Source organism: Bombus vosnesenskii, unplaced genomic scaffold (assembly GCF_011952255.1).
Source record: "Bombus vosnesenskii isolate JDL3184/JDL3185 unplaced genomic scaffold, Bvos_JDL3184-5_v1.1 scf7180000013263, whole genome shotgun sequence".
Classification (NCBI taxonomy): Eukaryota; Metazoa; Arthropoda; class Insecta; order Hymenoptera; family Apidae; genus Bombus; species Bombus vosnesenskii.
The window spans coordinates 624,547-645,035 of record NW_022882923.1 but is presented as its reverse complement, the minus strand read 5'-3'; the positions used below and the strand labels follow the sequence as shown (position 1 = coordinate 645,035).

The 20,489-nt window shown below is 40.3% G+C and overlaps 1 long non-coding RNA gene across 3 annotated transcripts in view; it reads right to left on the bottom strand.

The window, feature by feature from the left end:
* LOC117232142 overlaps positions 1-20,489 on the bottom strand; it is a 175,116-nt gene that overhangs the window by 128,436 nt on the left and 26,191 nt on the right. The gene's annotated exons all lie outside the window — the stretch shown is intronic.

Sequence of the window (20,489 nt, the reverse complement as noted above, 5' to 3'; positions counted from 1 at the left end):
TCTAACTTGAAAATTTTCTGCTCAATTTCATCGCTTGCTCGAGCAGGTTTGTTCCAATTAGTAGCCCGTGATTCCCCGTCTTCGTGAAACGAGGGAAAAGGTAGAGCGTGTTCTGCACTGTCATCGTATTCCCAAGAAATTACTTTTTACCTACTTTCAATTAAATCGCAACTTATATCAATCGTCATCACATTTAATTACACAGGATTTTTATTTATATTCTTTCATGTATATCCTCCTATTTTTATTTGTGTACTTCTATATTTATCCTTCAATAAATAAAAAGCTAGAAATCGATCTGTTTACCTGTCGAATAACGCAATCATGGACAGTGACGCGTGATCCTCTTCTCTTTCTTTTTACTCTGAAATCCCCCGGCACGTTTGTAAAGAGAAGCAGTAGGACAAAAGTCGCTATTTGCTTCGTCACGATTTTGTTCATTCTGTACCAGACACACATACACCTACCGTGTACCGACGTACCATTGTGTGCGTGGGTGTTGAATGCAGTCACGGCACAAAACGGCTATTTGCTATCCCTTTTTAGCGGAGAAATAATTAAATTACCGCCGGGATAATCGCATGTTTGATAAACATTTCGTTTAAGCTGCATTTACATCTGAATTTGCGATCAATTTACCACGACTGATGGAACAATCGTACAAATATCCTTTAATATTAACTTGACGATTAATTTCAATGGCATGATGCTATACAAAATTCTTATTTCATAGTATTACATGGTATTATGCAAACGGCATTGTCAGTTTTCATGCAAAGACTTTAATCGACAAAGATTTCATTTCCCAACCAATCAACGCGCCAAGATTAAGCAGTTCGATTATCGGCGATTTTCATATTTCAAGACATCGTGCATTTTCCAATTACCTCGGTTGGGAATATCTTAAAACGACCCATTGTGCATTCCACTCATTATTCTCCGTTCGCAAATATCCTGTTCTATAGTCTCGATACGATCTGGCTCTGAATAGGCAGCTAACTTACTCTTCTTCTGGCAACAACGACGTCTTAAGCTGCTTGGCTGCATTGTTGCTGCTAATGGGACTGCAGCCACTTCGCGGCTACCGCTTGCAGCCTAATTATGATTTATAGTCGCCTGTACCTACAGCATCGAGCATCGAATGCTCTCTGACCACGGGAACCCTATAATCGTTGTCCTTTCGCGAATACCCGCACAATTTCTATAGCCTCTCAAGGCCGTTTATCGAACTTCTTTCTAACTACGATTAATAATATCTCGTATCTTGTCTAGGACTCTTCGAACTTAGAAGGTTATGCCACAGTAGATTTTTATATCGTTGTCGTATTTCAAAAGGAACCACAAATTGTTCTCTCCTGATAAGTTGGACATTTTATCCGAGATGAGTAATTTTCAGGAATTTTTTGTAAAAAGCTACAACATTAATATCTATGCGTATATTTCTGAACAAAAATTCTTAAAAGAATGAAAGAAACGAAAGACTAAGGTACTTGTAGAAATAATTGTTTAAGCTCATGAATTAAACGAGAATCTGCGTTTGGGATACGAACATTTTTCAAAAGTATAAAATCTAACGCAAAATTTACATCAAATGAAAACAATTTTCTCGGAAAGCCAGGCCAGAGAGCAGTAATAGAAGAGGATAGTCATTCGTATAATAATAACCATTAATATCGTAATAACCATAATGACCATTTTATCTACCAAACTGATTTTACCAGTACAATACGATGAACAAAATCGAACTTATCGTAAAGTTCAAAGTACGAAAGCTAGTTCGAAGAAGAAACAATAGAACCTTTCGATTATGCGACTACTAAACTTGAGACAATAAGTTATAAATATTGAAGTTGACTAAAAACCCGCCCCTTCGTCATCTCGCGGGCATCCCTCATAAAGATGCGAATTAGAAAATCTCATCGCCCACGTCCAGGCGACTTTTTGCCTGCGTGTAGGCATCATTAGCGCAAAGGTTTCGTATATGAAATCGAATGCCACGTGTACGAACCGTAGTCAACACAAACGCGTCGAAACCGTCGATTCTTCTGAACGAACTGGTCCGGCAAGGTGAGGGACTTCCGGCCCCGGTCCGCTATTATTCCTGGGTGCCGCCTGGGTGTGACGAAGGTGAGTCAAGAGACGTTGGTGATTTAGGCCCCCATCGACCACGGGATCATCGCGAACGATACACACCAGCACATGTGAACGTGTGTACACAAACGCAGGTGAATCGGTGGGTGTTAATTGTCCCCTCTCTGCTGTTTCGAAGATCAGTAAATTCTATCGTGCCAACTTTTCTCCCATTAATATTTATAACAGTCGCGAGTCGAAGTACCTCTTTCTTGTAATTATGCGATCCCAATGTCTGTCGAGTGCGTTTGGTTTTAAATTCAAATTAATTGTAATGTTTGAAGAAACGTATACGAGATAGCTTCGTATAATCATTCGTTTATGATAGTGGTAATTTTTGAAAATAATAAGTAAACGAATAATAAGCGAAATATAATACATAGCGACTTAATAAAGAATCTTTATCAGAATTGACAAAGAAACGAGTGGTGTTCTTTGAAAAATAACTTATAGATAATTCTATAAAATACCAAGAAATAGAATTTCTTCATTATTTGCCTACAATAATATCTCGATATTATCTGAATGTCTGAAATTTAAAGAAGAGTCCCGAAGAATAATTAGAGTACACGTTATGATAATACGTAGGTATCATATTTGAAGATACGGTTCCGAAGATCTGGATACATTTTCTCACGAATTATGCGGTGCGAGTCGATCTTTATCGTCACGAAGTTCGCACTTCTTTCGATTCAGCCAATTTCGCCGTGGTCGCATGGCGCGCGCATAACTGTGCATAAGCAAAATTTATGCCAGGCGATTTGATTACCATGATATAAACTTGATGCGGATCTGGGCGACAAGACGGGGACATACATCACGTGCTCGGTTCGAGGTTGATCTCTGTACCCTGGTACCATTCCTGGTAACCAACAACGCCCCGCGCGTTCCGATCTTCTTTCTTTTGTTTCTTACTCGAGATATTCTTCCCTGCCTTCTTTCGTTCTGTGTCCACCATTTTCTTCGTTCTTTTAAAAAAACGAGCTAAATAAAACGAAAGTGATATCGAGCGCAGGGAAATTGTAATTTTGTAAATTTATCTAAATTTGTACAATCTTGCAAAGATACTCGTATCATACCTTCATTGCTTTATTAAAGATTATAATTAAAGACTAATGAATTTTTTGTCAATTTCGTTATTACCTAATTCGAAATTAATGCTATTGGGAGATACGAATGGCACGCTTTTATTTGAAAGATACACTTTTCGTTAAAATAAATTTTGTTAAAATACTTCAAGTATCTTGAAGAATTCTAAACTATTGTCTTTTAAAATTTATAACTTCGATTATGTGATACAAGTGCTTATGATTAGACGATTGAAGATGTTTATCAAGAACTTAAAATTTGATATTTTCTACTTGTATACAAATTAGTATTATTTATATACAATGAACAATTGTAAGACAAAGGATAAAATTGCGAATTTCATCATAACATTTATGCGTGTTATTATGCTATTATACGGACTGTCTTTCTGTGAATATATAATAGCACTGAAAATACGATAAAAATTCTATGCAAAAATATGTCCGTCAATGTTTTATTAAAGACTTATAACGTTATAACGAAGACATGAGATGAACAGAAAATGCCACATTCAATATCTTACTGTATTAAATTGTATAATTTTATTGAGAAACATCTTTTTTCTCATGATAGGATGTACTGATAAATGCTACACAGAAAATTATGAGACATCCTGTATAATACATAGTAAACTATGTTTACTAATATAAAACGAAGGAGAAAAAGTAGTACATTTATATTTTATTCAGTATAAAATAATCATACATTTTCTTACTATTCTCCGTCTTAATGTTCAACATGAATATTCAATATCCTATGATATTCTATACTGACTTGAATAATCAATGTTTTAATTTTAGCACTTCCGTTACTTATTATATTCAGAGTAGTATTCGAAAGATTTAAGTACGTACAGATATTCGTATAAAAATAATCAAGATTAAAAAGGTGTAAATCTCAGCAAATCCCATTTTAAAACTCCTTTCATATTAATTCGCCATACTTTCGTCCCTTTTCCTTCTACAGTGACCCATGTCTTCATCATTACTCCATCCTGTTCCCCTGTATGGCTGTACATTGTAAACAGGATAACGAGAACGAATTTATGATGCCAGATCTCTAACGAAACATGAACGGCTGAAGAACTAATTTTCTTCGCGTTGTAACAAACCAGAACGCAATTTAACAGGATGGAACCTCCATTATCTATGCTGTATGCCCACAAATAATTTTCCCACTAGATCTTCTTATGTATTGTAAAATATTACGTATACAATTCATTTTAATATTTCAAAATTTCGTGATGTTTAATTTCTATATCTCAGCCAGTAACGCATGATTCACGCGCATATCGTAAAACTACGTGCCAACTTGGATCTCAGACATCTGTGAACTTGTTAAATAATACTGTTGGAAGTTATAAATGGATTTCCGAATATATATATGGCAGCGATAAAAATTTGACAAATTAGTTTTTGCTTCAGTAATTTTCTAATCGATTGTTTATTTTATGTCACTAATTAGAATTAATGAGATGTTTAACGCGATGAAGCATATTCGCGGCCTGGATAGGTAAGTTCTTGGTCGTTTTATGAAGATCGTGAACAAATGGAAAAATTAATCAAATTATACCACAAACAACGTACACATTAACTACGACATACATTTTCCAAATAATACGGGAAAGATTTAGTGGATTCTGCTTAACATCTACAGACTCCAAGTCATAAAAATTTCTTCATAGTAAATTTATTCTATTCGGTGTAATTCGATAAAAATTAATTACCCATAAGGACACGTCATCAAAACACGATAGAACAAAATCTAATTCTATGAACAATTCCAGTTGTTAAAATAGCAACTCTCGGAATGGAAGAACGACAAATAAGACAATAATACAACAAAGTCCCTGTTGAAAAGTGCTAATTCCATCAGCACTGCTCGGATCGTTACGTTTTCTGATATCTTAAAGACGGCGGCCCGTGGTAAAACCAAACAGGACAATTTGTTACGAGGAGGCAGCCTTTACACCCGTGCACAGCAACCGGCAGCTGAGTTAAATGGAGGTTAGCGCTGCGCTGGCCCATCGTCGGAATTTTATTATTCAGGTTTCTACACACTGTGCCGGTGAAATCTTTATTTGGAATCATTCCAAGAACAATAACGTATCTACCTCCTATCCCCTTGTTCCTCTCACCCTGCCTTTCCTTTCCTCTTCCGCCGCGCGTCCTCCCTCTCGCCGTGTCAACCCCTTCTTTCCCCTCTTCGCCCGTTCCACTGTCTGTCTGTCTGTTTGTCTATCTATCTATCTCTCTCTCTCTCTTTCTCTCAAGCAACGTAACACACAGCGCCAAATAAAACTAAAGGTAACCCAGTTATTTTCTGTTTGCGCTGGCCCGATGATTCCCCCAGATATGATGGCTGCTCTCAGGGGCCCCCTCGTTGGTAATGCCGGCACGCGTGTATCATCGTGCATATAAATCAGTCGACGAGGATCAGATAGGATTTCAGAAATATAAAATACACGGCGATATTAAAAAACAAAAGGAAGCAAGGCCGTGGCACGGAACAAGCGGCGGCGGAGGCCGGCTTCAAGGGGGAGAGAACGATGCTGAAGGAGCTTGTCGGCGGGACAAGAGAAGCTGCGGTGATTGGTGGCCACGATTCAGCCCGCGATACAACTTGTTTACGCGAATTTCGGGCTAATTTATACGCGTTCCGCGAGCTGCGGGATTCGGGGACCTGAACAACCGCCGACCAAAACTAGTTCAATCGAGCCTCGAACGAAATGCTCGCGTCGTGAAGGAATTTCGAAAATATGAGTAACGATGTGAAGATAGAATTGTATATTGTATATTTTCTAGTGCACAGATGTATAAAATATTCGATCGAGTAACGCGTCATTTTTCTTCTTTGTCGTTTTATCTACAATTTCTATTAATTCTATTCACCTATCCATCTAAATTATTTCGTTGTCGTAGAACGCTTCGTTTTTATCAAAATTATTCTTTTATGGCATTTACGTACAGTTTGAATCAGAGTATTGAACGTCTTTCCTGTGAGAAAGCTATACGGAGACTTAAACAAACCAACCATATCCAAGTAAAACAATGGAAGCTGTCTCCGTTGTAAATATCGTTATCTATAACCTTCAACTAGTTTAAATACAAAATACACATTTTATAATACAAAATAGGCATAAAACGATACTGAACGACCCTTGTATCTGTACATGTACGTACACTAAATTAATCCTATGAACAGTTTCCACATCAACATGGTTCACTTTAACGGACCAGATAGTTACGAACTGATTAAACCAATGAATATCTCCCATAAGATATTCGAAACACGTCCAACGTTGCCTAAGAAGTGTTCTCAAATCCCGTATCACCAGATCATCAAGTGACCCCGGTACCAACATCCCATCTCATTCTCTCGTTTTACGCCTCACCTTCGGCTATTCAATTTTCCAGTGACGCGAAACTGGTCGACTTTAAGGGAAAGTGAGTAAGACCTCGGTGTGCAGAATGGCGAAGAGAGTACGCTGTACAAACAGTGAGTCTTGAAAAGTATAAAGGAGCTGTTCATTACGACTAGTTGCTCTAGTTACCTGGCGAAGATAGGGTGGCGAACGTTGGACCAAGGGTATAAAGGGGAACGTAAAAACAATGTATAATATCGCCGGACTACTAGGCAAAGGAAGCTAGAGAAGAGGTCAAGAAAGGAAGTAGCGGAAGGGGATAGAACCGGAGGTGGAGGTAGGTGGGAGCACTCAATTCATCAAGGAGTCGACGGCACGTAATTTAAGACTGCTTTTAACTCTTGGGTGTCGCAATTTATGTGAGCTTCTTACAAAAGAATGGCGCTCTTCTCGCTCCCGTACACATCACCACTAACCCGGACTAGCATCGCCATCCCAATCTCTCCTTCTCCCCCCCTTTTTCCGTTACGGTGGCTTGTATCACCCCCTCGGGCCAACCTCCACCCCCAAACCTCCCCACCTCTTACGTTTCCAGCACCATGAAAGTTGGTAGGTTCAATGACGTTGTGCGCACGAGGCCAACGTTCCACCGAATAGACGACGTTTATTTTTTCTGACCAATTTGTCAGAGATTAGGCTGGTTATAAATTCGCGCCGAGTTACTATAGTCAGCCTACCTCACAATTAATGTCCTGTTCCGCCAGACCTACTGCCATTGGATTTGCTGCTGGTGTTCAACGTCCCTGGATGTTCCGATGAATCCACTTTTCAATTTTCTGCTTTGTGCGATCGTCAAGTGTGAGATACATTCTTGGCTACAAGGATTAAGTGTAGCAAGTTAGAGTGGCCGTGGCTTATTTTTGAGTAAAATGGGCTTTTGAAGGATTACGTGCATCCAAGGAATTCATTTTACTTTTCCGATTTCTTCTTTTATGAACGCGAATGCGATTTAAAGAGAAACTTTCCATTGTTCTAACGAGTGTATCAACGACTGCACAAGTTTTGTTAATCCAGGATTTGTTTGATTTTTATTCTTCAACGAGGAAAATTGATTTTGTCAAGACAGGCAAATATTTGTTGTTTTGTCTCGTACGATATAAGTTAGGAAATTGTAAGATATCGTATCTAATTAATATCTCTTTGAATTACCAAATTTTAACAAATTAACCTTTCGTCCGACGATTTAGGACGATTATCACGTTTTACGTTTATTTTATAAGGCCGCTATCTATCTGCACACTTATAAACTCAGAAATTTATTACAAGTTCAATAAAATCAACAAGGTCGACGAACCTTCGACAACAACGGTGGTTTTTAAATTCTTCGAACCTTCGTACTCGTTTCCTTGTTCGAACATTTCGCCGGATGCAGAATCCTCTATAATCCAGCATAAATGAGAGGGGCATTTTACGATCGTAGGACAAGAACACGGATACCATTTGCAAAGAACGCACGCGACTGTTAGAGGACGGACATCAGCGAAAATTAATCGACCGTAATTCTTGCAAGTCGTATACATAATTAACGAGCAAGTGCAGCACCTGTAGTTACAGGTCGAAACCCCTGTACCGCCTCAACACGCATCATGCGTGGATGGATCAAGAGAAGATTCCGTCCGCCCTTTCCGCGTTCGCTCGGTAGCCGTTAGAGACGCCCCTCCGTCTCTGGACGTTATCAAATTATCGTTTGTTTACACCTAAGCCTTGAATTAATGATTAGAGCACCCTTCCTCCGTACCGTGATGCGGCAGATCTTAAGGCTTGCCGCCCAAACGCCGTATACAAGGTGTCTTTTTGCGACCTTCCACTCTTTCAATTCCAATCATGCTTCATCTTATCCAGGAAAATAACGACATTTCTCTAGAAACATCAAATTTGTCCATACGCTAATAAAATAATCGAACGACACGGTGATTAGAAAATGTTTCCAACTTGAAATAAATTTCCAGCGGTTTCTTACTGATGATAATTGTGGATAAGGTTAAAGCATGAAGCATCGATGAACGAATGTTTAGCTGACGATCCCGTCACCCGTTACATTCTTCAAACAACACACGGACTCGGTGGCCAGAATATATCCCCTTAATTATCCTGTGTGTGCATTCTGAGTGTGAACTCTCCATTAATCATAGGAGAAGAGAAGGGTAGGTTGCCGTCGCTATAGCCGGAGCGATTTTAATTCAGACTGGCCGCTCCATATGTATTCTACGGGGCCCACGAGATCATTAGTAACGTTAGGTGGACACCTCCGAGTCGTTCTTCATTCTGATGATGCCACTGCCTCAGAATCCACCGATCCGCGTCGTCATTGGCGACCGACACCGTATCTGCGCCGGTTCTCGGAGGAAACCGGCAGCACGTCTGCTTCCCCGGGCGAAGGTTCAATGCACGTTGAAAGGAATCAGAAACCGAGGGATTCAATGGGCCTCTGCTACTGTTCACCCAGTGATCTATTGTGCCATCTAAGCCGATCATTCTAAAATATTTTCTTAAGTTTCTTTCGGACCAACGCCACTTCTGGAGATTCTTTCCTTTCGCCAGATAGCGTTCGACTTCTGACTTATCGTTTTCTTCTGAAATATTATCGGCTACTAAGCTTTTAATGCGGTTGCTAGGATATGTGAAACTCTGTACGAAGGATGCTGTACCTTTGTTTGTTTCTCTGTGACAATGATCTTGATGAAGAGTTTCAGTGAAGAAATGAAAATTATCGTGAGATTTCAATACACTTGGACTACTTTCTTTTTAACGAAAATTATCCTTCATTTCTGACAACATACGCAAACGATATTTCCATTTCTTGTCGTCGTTATTATATCTCGCTAACTGGAACGAGGAGAATTCTTATCGTTTGTACAAACTGACCAAAGTCGTGTTAATTCAATATTATCCACTCTACACCTATAACACGTTAGACGATAAAACCTGCAAAATTCTCAATTCTTACCACGACCACCATTTCCACAATTAAACCCGAAATAATGCGTGTCGTCGACGTTGCTAGCAATTATTTCGTAAAACTCAAGCAAACCCTGCAACAGATATTATCACAGTTTAACAGGACGAATTTATCCGACAGAAGCTGCTATCCACCATAGCAGGATGAGTTTAAAATTCCCATATCCTGGTTTAAGACGGATTATTCTCTCGCATCCGTATCTTCGATAGCCATGTGTAACGATAGGGGCATCAAACCAGATAGGAACGATGTTTTATTATCGGCGTTGCGTTGTAGATCGGAGATCTGTCTCACAGGTGACTGTTAAAACGACTTTAGTTCCATTGGTCGAAACGAAACGTTCATTTTCAGGATTATCGCACCGCGACGTGTATCGCGACCAAGGGAAATTCGTAATGTCGAATTTACTCCAGCGTCCAAGGGAAATTGGATCCAGATTTAAGATGGATTATACTGATATACGTTGGGAAGGACGCGTATGCGCGTTATGGTTGGCCCGATGCGGCTTGGGTGTCAAGTTATAGGGTACACGAGTTACACGTAGAACCAGGGTACGAATAACTTCGCTGGCTGCATAGCTACCAACTTTATAGCCAATTCATTTTATACGTTATTTCCCATGAAACGGTCGTTACGCGGACGCATATGAGTGCATCCTATCTTGCGCGGAAAATCCAGCTTGCCTCGCTGCTACGCACTTTTCTCAGAAACTTCGAATTATGGCTAATTCAGATTACAGAGTATAGGGGTACGTTCTCGTTTGGAGATGTTGATACGTTATTGCTTGGTTACAAAGTTTATAGAAGTAACATTTAACACAGTTATGGTGTAGAATTAGAATTTGTGTTATATGCAGATGAACGGTCTGAGAATAAAACGTGAAAATATTCTCTTTCAATTTCACGATACAGCTTCGTCTCTTTGTTTTCTACAACGAGGAGGAGATTTTCTCCTAAAACAATCGAAGATATGTTTGAAACGAGAGAGTGTCAGGATTCGTAGTGGGGTTAGAATTCATGTTAAAACATCCTGATAAATATTATGCTAATAATGTATATGCATTTAAACGGATAATACAATGCTACTTAAACATTTAAACAACGAATTCTGTAATAAAAGAGCCATTAAAAAACCATTAAAGCAATGAGTTAATGGCGTATTATAATTAATTCGATTACGTCGTTACTCGCTAACAATTAATTAGTGTTGCTGTTTATACGACACATTAGACTCGCTCGTGGCCCTAGTTTAAACTGAAGTAACACGACTAATTATCTGCCCACCATACAATCGTATTAATATTACATTAATGGTTACCGTAGCGATATCTTAGCGATTTCTTTCAAATAATATCAATCTGCTTTAATTATTCGATAGCATAGCGGAGTTTTCTTGCAAGACGATCACAGTATTTATGGAGCACGGTATACAAGGAAGAAGAGGCCGATACGCGAGAAGAAGCGAATAAAAAAAGTGAAATTCTCCGGCAAGGAATATTCGCGAGGAGGCAGTCTTTGCGACCACACGCGGATGGCCGAAGGCAGCGGCTGTCGTCGATACATCCTTGTCGATATGGACACGTGTTGCCCGACACCTTTCTCCGACGTGCCTATGGCTGCTCTTTTGGCCCTCCAGGCCGGCTCGTAAACATACAATACGCGCCAGCTACATGCGATATTATACACGCTGCGGTCACGCCGTGTTAAGCCCCGTGACGGCATTCACCGCGTGCCGAACTGCAAACGCATTCGTGACTTTTTAAAAACGTCGCGATTACGTCACATATACGAAGGTCCGAGAATGGGGTCTCATTAGTTCGGTTGATCGCCCCTTTGTTTCTTCGAGGACAGGAAACAAAACGTCTTTGGCCGAGGCGTGGGCGGTAAGATCAAAACCCGGTATCTTCGCAACGCACGTTTTCTTCGAACGAATATCGAGAAATGCTTATTGTTATTGCCAGTGGAATGTTTATGTATTTCTGGAAAGTTCAGAGTGCTATGAAAAAATATATTTTCTTGTATTTTTCGTACTGCAGCCATTGTCACTTGACATTTGCTGCAAGATAACAAACGTCGTAATTTTTGCCTCATATTTTTTTTCTTAATTAAAAATATGAGTTTCTATATGGTGTTGGAATTTGTGTTTGTTACCTAATATTTCATATGAATTAATATAATAATACGTCGAAAGTAGTGCGGTGAAATTTAAACGCGATGAAACTATACCTCACAGATACTACGGTATACCACACTTTATAATAGATTTTCTGTTGCAAACATTTAGAAACCCATAGCAACGTAATATGATACATTGCACCTTTGAAAGATCTAAGACTTTGTACTAACAGAAACACGATATTCATTAGTCAACTATCATTCAGATTACGAACATAATTTATCCACAATCCAACAGCCAAATTGCAAGCTCCACTTAGAATCACTCTCAATAGCTCCGTTAAAATGACAGAAAGAAGGAATATCAACCCTCTTCTATACCATTCAAGTAGTCTGCGAAGAAGAGGAGCTGCTTCATGTTCGCTACAATTGCACCGCTAACAATTTGCCGCTGATTCCCGATTCCTCGAAGCTTTTCAAAGACCGCCCACGAGTAAGAAGGCCGGCTTCGAAAGCTCGAGGCAGGCGTCCGCAAGGACGATCGAAGGTTGCGTCTGCGGCCGGAATCTATATAATCGATTCTGATTGCATTGAAGCCCGGTAGTGGCGGCGTTGATTGGTGCATTCATAAATATCCATTAGCGGACAATGTCGGTAATGATCGGACCTGCAGGCTACGCCCTGCGTCGGCTAAAGGGCTCCGGTAGCATCTCTGGTAGCGTTCGTAGACGCTAAAACAAGACTACGAGATCCTAGCACGCCATCCGTCTACATCTCATCGTCCCGGTGTCCTTTTTTCTTCCTCCACTTCTAGCCTTTCTTTCGTTCTTTCTTTCGACTTGTTTGCCTCATTGGAATACCTGCTGGATGAACGCATTCGATTTTCGGCTGCGTGTGTATCGGATGACCTTCGATCGGTGCTGGCTTAGCTCGTAGAAACGAACGTCAGATCCAAGGCTACACTCGAGAAGCCATCGATGAGGGAATCGATCTGAAACCCATGACGTTTTGGGCTTCGTACCTGTCTCGATGGGACGAAGGTGCTTCGGTGCAGATTAGAGGCCCCATTTCGTACGTGCCTTTGAATCCTTGGCGGAAATGATATGGAATTCCTCAGATTCCTATGTAAATGTTAGTTTTATATTATATTATGGATATTCCATAAATTTATAACAGTCTTTATTACTCGAAGAACGCATAGTGTACGAATAGCTTCGGGACGATCGATAATACTGTGGAGGTAGATTGCTCAGTTTTTTAAGAATACATTAATCTATGTTAAGAATAAATTCTAGAGAATAAAACAAGATTGGATAATGTATCATTCATCAGTTCGATATCTGAAGAATCATACAGAATAATGGAGTAGATTGAATAATTAAAACAATAAGAACTGAAAATTTGATTTCTACGAATCATATCTAATGCTATGCTTTGTTCTGATTATGACAATCTCTGACTATGAATTTTCATAACCAAGTGTAGTAGAATTTCTAGAGTTTAAATTGACGGTGACATGTAGGTTTTGGATAGCAAAACAGCAATATTTCTATTATAATGTTCCATACAGTAGATAGTTTCGAATAGTTTGGAAAATAATAGAGTGGGAAAACTATAATGAAACACACCCTGTATAATATGACAACCAGAGAATCAGTAAAAACTGACCTGTTCCCAAAACTGATGACAAATAATATACAAAAATAAATAAATAAGCTTTTACATAAAATATTTTGAATTCTACACGCAATTTCTCCGACATACTTTCTGCAAAGTACTATTATAGGTACATACTTTGTTTTTCTAGAAAATCATTCATATAGCTCTCGTTATACGTCGAATACTTTTCAGAAATACGCGTGTGCGGCAATAAAACGATTCAAATTATTTGGATAAAACATTAGATGAGATAAAGCGCGGCGAGTGTTACACGCCATACCGTACTTATTTGAAGGAACATAAACCGTGAAATTTATCAGTATGATCGACAGAGCAGGTATTAGAGGAAATTGTTGCAAAAAAGAAGTCAGATGAGTTTTAATAAAACGCGGCACACAAGAAGCGAAGACAGACGTAATTACCAAAGCTAGAAACAATCGTACCTGTTTAATATGCTAATATTGTGTACATGCAAAAACATGTTTTCTAATTGATAAGAACGATAAAACCAGTTCCATGTAGTGGAATCTGATCGAACACCGATCGTAAATTTCCTCTCGCGATAAAACTTATGCGATATGGGGCGCTGATAATTGGACGTGATGAAATCAGTATAAACCTGTTATACTGGTGCCTGGAAATCGATTTCTCAATTAGTGAAATGACGCTTCGTTAAATGATAAAGTTCATCGATATAACTGTCTTAATATTTCCATTTCTTGAAACTCTGCAAATTCTAGTACCAAGATATACATTTATTACCAAAAGATCGAGTATCTCACCCGTGAAAATGAATATCCATGGAGATCAAATGGTTGCAAAATAATTTTATTGATATGACAACTTCTTCAAATAAAATGAAATCTGACACTTACGAATAACTGAAGCAGACATAAATAAACAGCTACCGTCTGTTAGTTGGAAATGGCTGAAATAAAATCAAACGAGGAACACAGTACCTTACCATAGCATTAGGTTGTCCGAAAAGTTTCTTTCGTTTTATAAGGAAATAATGGATGCACAACATTTTTCGTTTCATATTATTTTATCGAATTACGTACGATCCATTTTGTTCTATCAAAATAAAGATCACAACGTTCGTCAGATTAGGTTTCATGTTTGTATAAAAATGTAAAAAAAGGACACTTTTCGGACAACCTAATACTTGACAATTCCAGCGCTAATGTCGAACTGTCCAAAAGTCAAACAAATTTGACTCTTTATATTAAATTTGATATAGTAGATTAGTTCGGTTTCCGCATGACTCATGCGATAAATCATAACTTCTTCCTTCATTCTACCTACCATTTACCGTTGAATCGTTGTTCCTGCGTTTTGCAGGAAGAAGAAAAACCTAACGACGTTTCGATCCATCCCATTCTTCGCCTTCTTTCGACGTACTACGATTCATTCTTCGCTTTTTTCCAAGACAGAACGATACCACGGCTGCACGTGGGTGCACCTTCGGATTATTCGTAGTTCTCCAGTCGCGATCGACGAATCCCTCGAGCCGATAGAGGGGTAGAGGAAATTTATGAAAGTAATCCGGCCTCACTTGACTGCTGATCGGCGTGGGAGCCAACCAAAGTATTTTATTGTAGGCCACGCTCGACGAGAAATCAAACTTTCCGAGCGATAAAATACGACGCAACGGATACAACGAATAAAGGACGTGGGGTGTCACCTGTCCGTATGTTCAACAGGTAACTCGCCATTGTCAGACGACTTTCTGGGCCAAGCGCGCGTTCCCCTGCACACACATTCGATCGTTGCGTGCGGGTGCGGATTTGTCCAAGGGGGAGTTCTATCGATGCGAGGAGCGAGGAAAGGAAAGAACTACCGAAGGAACTGGTTCTCATCTAGTGGACCTGAAAATCCGATCGAATCACACGTTTCGCACCAACCGATCGCCGTTCCGAAATCACGATACGTGCTCCAATGAGATTAACATCGTATAGTGGTTAGTTTCATCTTGTGAAACGAATCTTTTCTTTTCTTTCTCTTTCGCAGAGGTGTAGAAGCGAGGACGACTTGTCAAGAATTAGTGTCTTGCAGAGGCTACTATTGTAATATTTAACGTCTTTTGTGCTTTATTTTCATTAGGTTTGCGAGAATTGTTAAATTACGTAATACGTTGCCTTGAATTTCCTTAATCCAGTGATTGCATAGTGAAAAAATTACATGGATAATATAAAATATTAATTTTATTTGTTATAGATTAATCGACATATTTCAATCAAACTACGTAGTTACTTTACTGGACAGTGACAGAATTGAAAAAAAATACCAAACATCTTTATATCCATTGGAAAACTCGAAACATTTCCATTTTTCCATATCACTGTATTATAAGAGAATCTTTCCTGTATCTACGCCAGCATTTTATGTGAAAATTTGAAAGAACAGGTTTCTTTAATAACAGCGTTTTGCATAGATACAAGATCTTTTTGTTGGAAAAATACCAGAAAAACTGGTCCGAATTCCTGAGGAGCGTATGACGTTGGATTCGACAGATTTCCGAGGATTTAGCATAGACTGGTCGAGCAAGGCGACGCGTATAAATTAGAATCAATCAAGCCTGCTTTTCCAAACTTTCTCCAGATTAGCATCACGTCGAGTAGTTATAATTTGTGGGCAGCCCCCGCTGAGAAGCAACCAGGGGTGTTTCTGGCCTTTCTAGCTGGAAACGTCACGGCCCGCACCCTCGTCAATATCGATACACCCACCTCGGAGTTGATGGCCGCGCGCGCGTCACGTTCCACAGAAAACCGAACGGGAACTTCTCACGGGCGAGCTGGGGCATCGCTTCGCCGCGGACGAAATTAAAATCCTGTCAGAATAATAATACCGTGTTAATCTCTCGTTCAGAATTGGACGTTCTCGATTACACGCGTGCTCGGCTCGTCCTGTTCGCCCGTTCCGATTCCAATCGGGCTCTTCGATTTTTAACCGCTACGACTTTGGAATAAATTATCACGCCGCCGTGCCGCCTCGCCGAAAACAGCTACTCTCCCCTTGTCTCATCTCTTCCTCGCTGACTTTTCAAACTTTCGCCGTAGATAAACAAGAAAATATTATCGACTATCTGTATTGCTACGTTAAGAGCTAAACAACGTGCTTTATCGTAGCACTGTAAATGCATATATTTCTTTGGCAGAGGAACAAAGAAAGACACAACCCGCGTCTCTATAGCCGTGCAAGTAATCAAGCAACGAAGTATTCGTTCCGCATCGATCAATAATGTCAAGAGAAGAAAGCTAAACGCAAAACGTCGAGTTCGTATAGATCGACTCTTTGAACTTCTTCGTTTCTTTCGTAGAAAAATAAAAAGAAGAATTATTGGACCGAGGAATGAACGGAAACACGTGGCAGGAGATCGAAGAACAAAACATCGGCGAAAGGAAGGGAACGCGCGTCAGTTCGCCGCATTGCAGCAGCCGCTGTCGATTTTCTCCGCTAGCAAATACTTCTCCGGCCAACTTTTAAACAAGATTTAACTAATTTTCAGATAGTTTAATATCTTACGTATCCCTACTCGACCTGGCCAGGCGAACGAGTTGAGTCGGAACGACTGGCTCGTCTGCGTTGGAGATGATCGCACGACGTCGAGGGAGGAGGAGGTGGTGGAGGAAGAGTAGAAGGAGGCGGAAAGATGGGGACCCGGGGGTGGGTGAGCCTGGAAGCGAAGTGGGCTGACTGACGTGTAAAGACACCTTCACGTCCCGAAGAATTTAACTAATTATAATATGGGATAAACGGTTTATTCCCGCCTGGCAACCTACTCGCAGCGATACTGATATCCCTCGCCATATTCCCCGCCAACCCTCGTCCAGCCCTTGCTCGCTCTCTCTTCCTGAATCCCCGCCACGACTTGGCACACGTCACAGAAGTTAGCGACTCGGGGCACCGGGCCATGATTAGGCCAGATTATGGAGGTTGAACTTTGAACTCTCGCGAAGAGCAGCGAACGGGGTGGGTTTTCAACCAACGACACGACCCTCTCGACTTATCGCCCACGAATTTATCTGTGCAGTTTTCTTTGAACCTATACTATTCTTCGATTGTGCACTTATAGTATTTTTTATTCTTCTTTCTTTTCTCTTAATGTTATAATTGAAACACTAAAAATCGACTTTTCTTCGCGTATATACATAGATAAAGAAATATTTTCTTGCGATATAACAGTATCTTAATAAATGCAAGAAAAGCCGCACAATTATTTGTCGCGATCCTCTTGAAAAAGAATACTTAAAGAATATCAAGTTTGGATCAAAATCGCTCATAGTAGTCGAAGAAAGCTAACAAGGGCCGGTTTTGAAGTGTAGTACTCACTTTCCAGTGAGCTTTTGTATAATAACGACAACGTTAGAACTACTGTAAATTGTAACGAAAATTTTCTACCGAGGAAATTAGAATGAAGGATATGTAGAAAACATCTAACAAAAACAAAATCCCTAAAAATACATCGCAGTAAACCTAACTAAACTTCTACGAAAAATTGATCATTTTCCTGTAAAGATAAATAGAAAACCTACAAGTTCTTTATCGCGAATACTCGAACAAAGTCCGATTAAACATCTGAATAATCATCAAAGGAAAGTGTAACTATTATGCCGAGACATCAAAACAAGCAAAAGGTAGCGAGGCAAGGAACAGCTTGTGTTGTGACGCAACGAAGTCGCGATCATCGTCATTATTCTTTACGACGTAGCAAAAAGTGGCACACATTGAAACGTTCCCTTGGGAACTGCGTTCGAGATACACTAACAGTGGAGCGGCATTGAAGCACCGGCCGTAAAATCGCAGCCAGTGAGAGCAGAGTGGAAGGGATCCATAGGGATCATTGAAATCCGTGGATCGAGACCGGACAAAAGGCGCGGTTCCTGCAACGTCGAAGGTATTCGCGCGGGCTATTTAAAAATCGTAAAAGCCGATACACACCGCGGACGGTGCTGTGGGACGCGGGCAGAGGTGGAAGACAAGCCAGTACGAAGGACCGCGAAGGATAGCGCACTCGGCACGGAGAGGGGTGCATTTAAAGTAATGGCGTTTCACTGGAGATGCTATAAATTTATCTGCCATAACTTGTTATACGCGGCTCTCCTCGCGTATTTATACATGCCTGCGCGCGGCCACACACAGATTCCGCTCGCTCGCTCGCGCGCTCCTCTGTTTCGCTCGACCGAGTTATGGCTGTCGAGGGACGATGGAATAGGGCGTGGAAACGAAGCGCGCCAGGCAGAAGGAGGAAGGAGACACTGTTCTCCAGTTGAAGCATGAACGTTGCTCCACGATCAATCCGGATGAGCCACGTTGTCGTTCTGATAAGAAGGGAATACGATTAAGTTTCCTCTTTACCTTCTTCGTGTTCGAAATTTCACCCTTTCGCTATCGTAGGTAGAGTAATCCACGAACAGCGCGATATTTCCCATCGAAATACTAGCGGGAAGGATATAAAGGATCCTAGAAAGGCGCCGCCTTTAATGGACGCTACGTCAGACGCGCGGATGAATTAAAACGAGCTGTTTTGTGTCGAAGCGTTAGGTTCAGCGGTTCCCATTATGGCGTCGCAAAGGTGCCGCCGGCAGGGGGTAAAAGAGCCATAAAAATGGCGCGAGTCAAAGACAACTTCACCGAGTGATCAGAAACGACGTTAGGGCGTTCGTTTTCAACCTAAAGTCGATTAAAGGTCAAGATGGCGTGAACGAGAAAGCTCCGAGGTCGTGAGAGACGAAGGGGAGCGTATACAGCGATGGCAGAAAATTGAAATCGTTCGAGAAATCACATGGCCCGTGTGTCGTTGTGCTCTCAGAGAACTACTCTACGGAACGGTGTGAAATCCTAGCGTGTGTTCTGTGTGTTCTTTGCCGTGGTACCGGCACGAGAACACACCGAGTCGCGCATCGGGACCGTGGCCAAGGGAGAGGACGACGCGAGCGGTCCGAAGCGCGCAGTAACGTAATGGACGTCATTAGCCCGTGTAGATTATAGGGCGGCGTGCAGTAACGATCACTTCTTATAGGGCACACCGTGCCACAGCCACAGAGAACAGGGCCCACCGTGGTCAGAGGCTCGTTCCTAGAGGTCGTACCGCGACCGATATCGCAACCGCTATCACTCAGCTTCCGGTATCGTAACATTCCTCCCGTTTCTTTTCTACCTTTCAAGCCCTTTAAACGCACTGTCAGTATCCGATCTTTGATACTTTTATTTTTGTTTGTCTTCCCCTTATCGTGGAAACTAAACCGTAAATGTTTAGTAGAATTGTTATTTAATCCGAGGAAAATTGTAAGAACAAAATTTTATTCCGTGTAAATCTTTATTAATGGACATTGGTATTATCTTTTTGGGTAATATTCAGTATTTTTAGTAACTTCGTAGTCAATTTTTCAGCGGAATGCTGGGTGTAATGTGAAAATGTAAAAAATGAAATATTAGTCATCGTATAGAGGTGTACTTCATAAACAACAGAATTAAATTTTATTTACAATCTAACACGTAGTGAACTAATTTCAAATTCCTAGTTACGTATACGACTAGTACATTTTGTATGTAGATAGTTGAATAAAAGTATGAGGAGTTGTTGATCATATCCTAAGATTAGGAGTATCAAGAAGACAAAACGTGAATACAAAAGAAGCAAGAACTATCGAAATCCGTTTCTGGGATCCTAACAATATTTAAAAGTCTAGCATAAATTTAATAGGATACCGGAACACATCGTATACTTAATTTATGAAATAAATAGCCTAACAGTTTCGGAATAATAATATTGTGCACTGTTTCGTTTAAAAATTACAAACTTCATTTCCTTTGGTGATTACAACCCTATCCTTGAAGCGAAAATAAATATTAAGGAATGATTCATCCGTCAGCGACAGCAGTAACACGCATGATTTATACAACAGGCATTCCCACAAGTCATTAATTAGCTGTAATTGCAGTCGCAGAAATTTATTACAATTCTTTTGAATATGTGCAATATATCCTGTACAAGGCATGCATCGTGGCGCGTCCTGTATTAAAATCTTTTACAATGGGTCATTGTTCCAAGCATATTAATTAATATTTATTCATCAGTTTGTTTGACTATTTAGCTGCACGACCAAATATA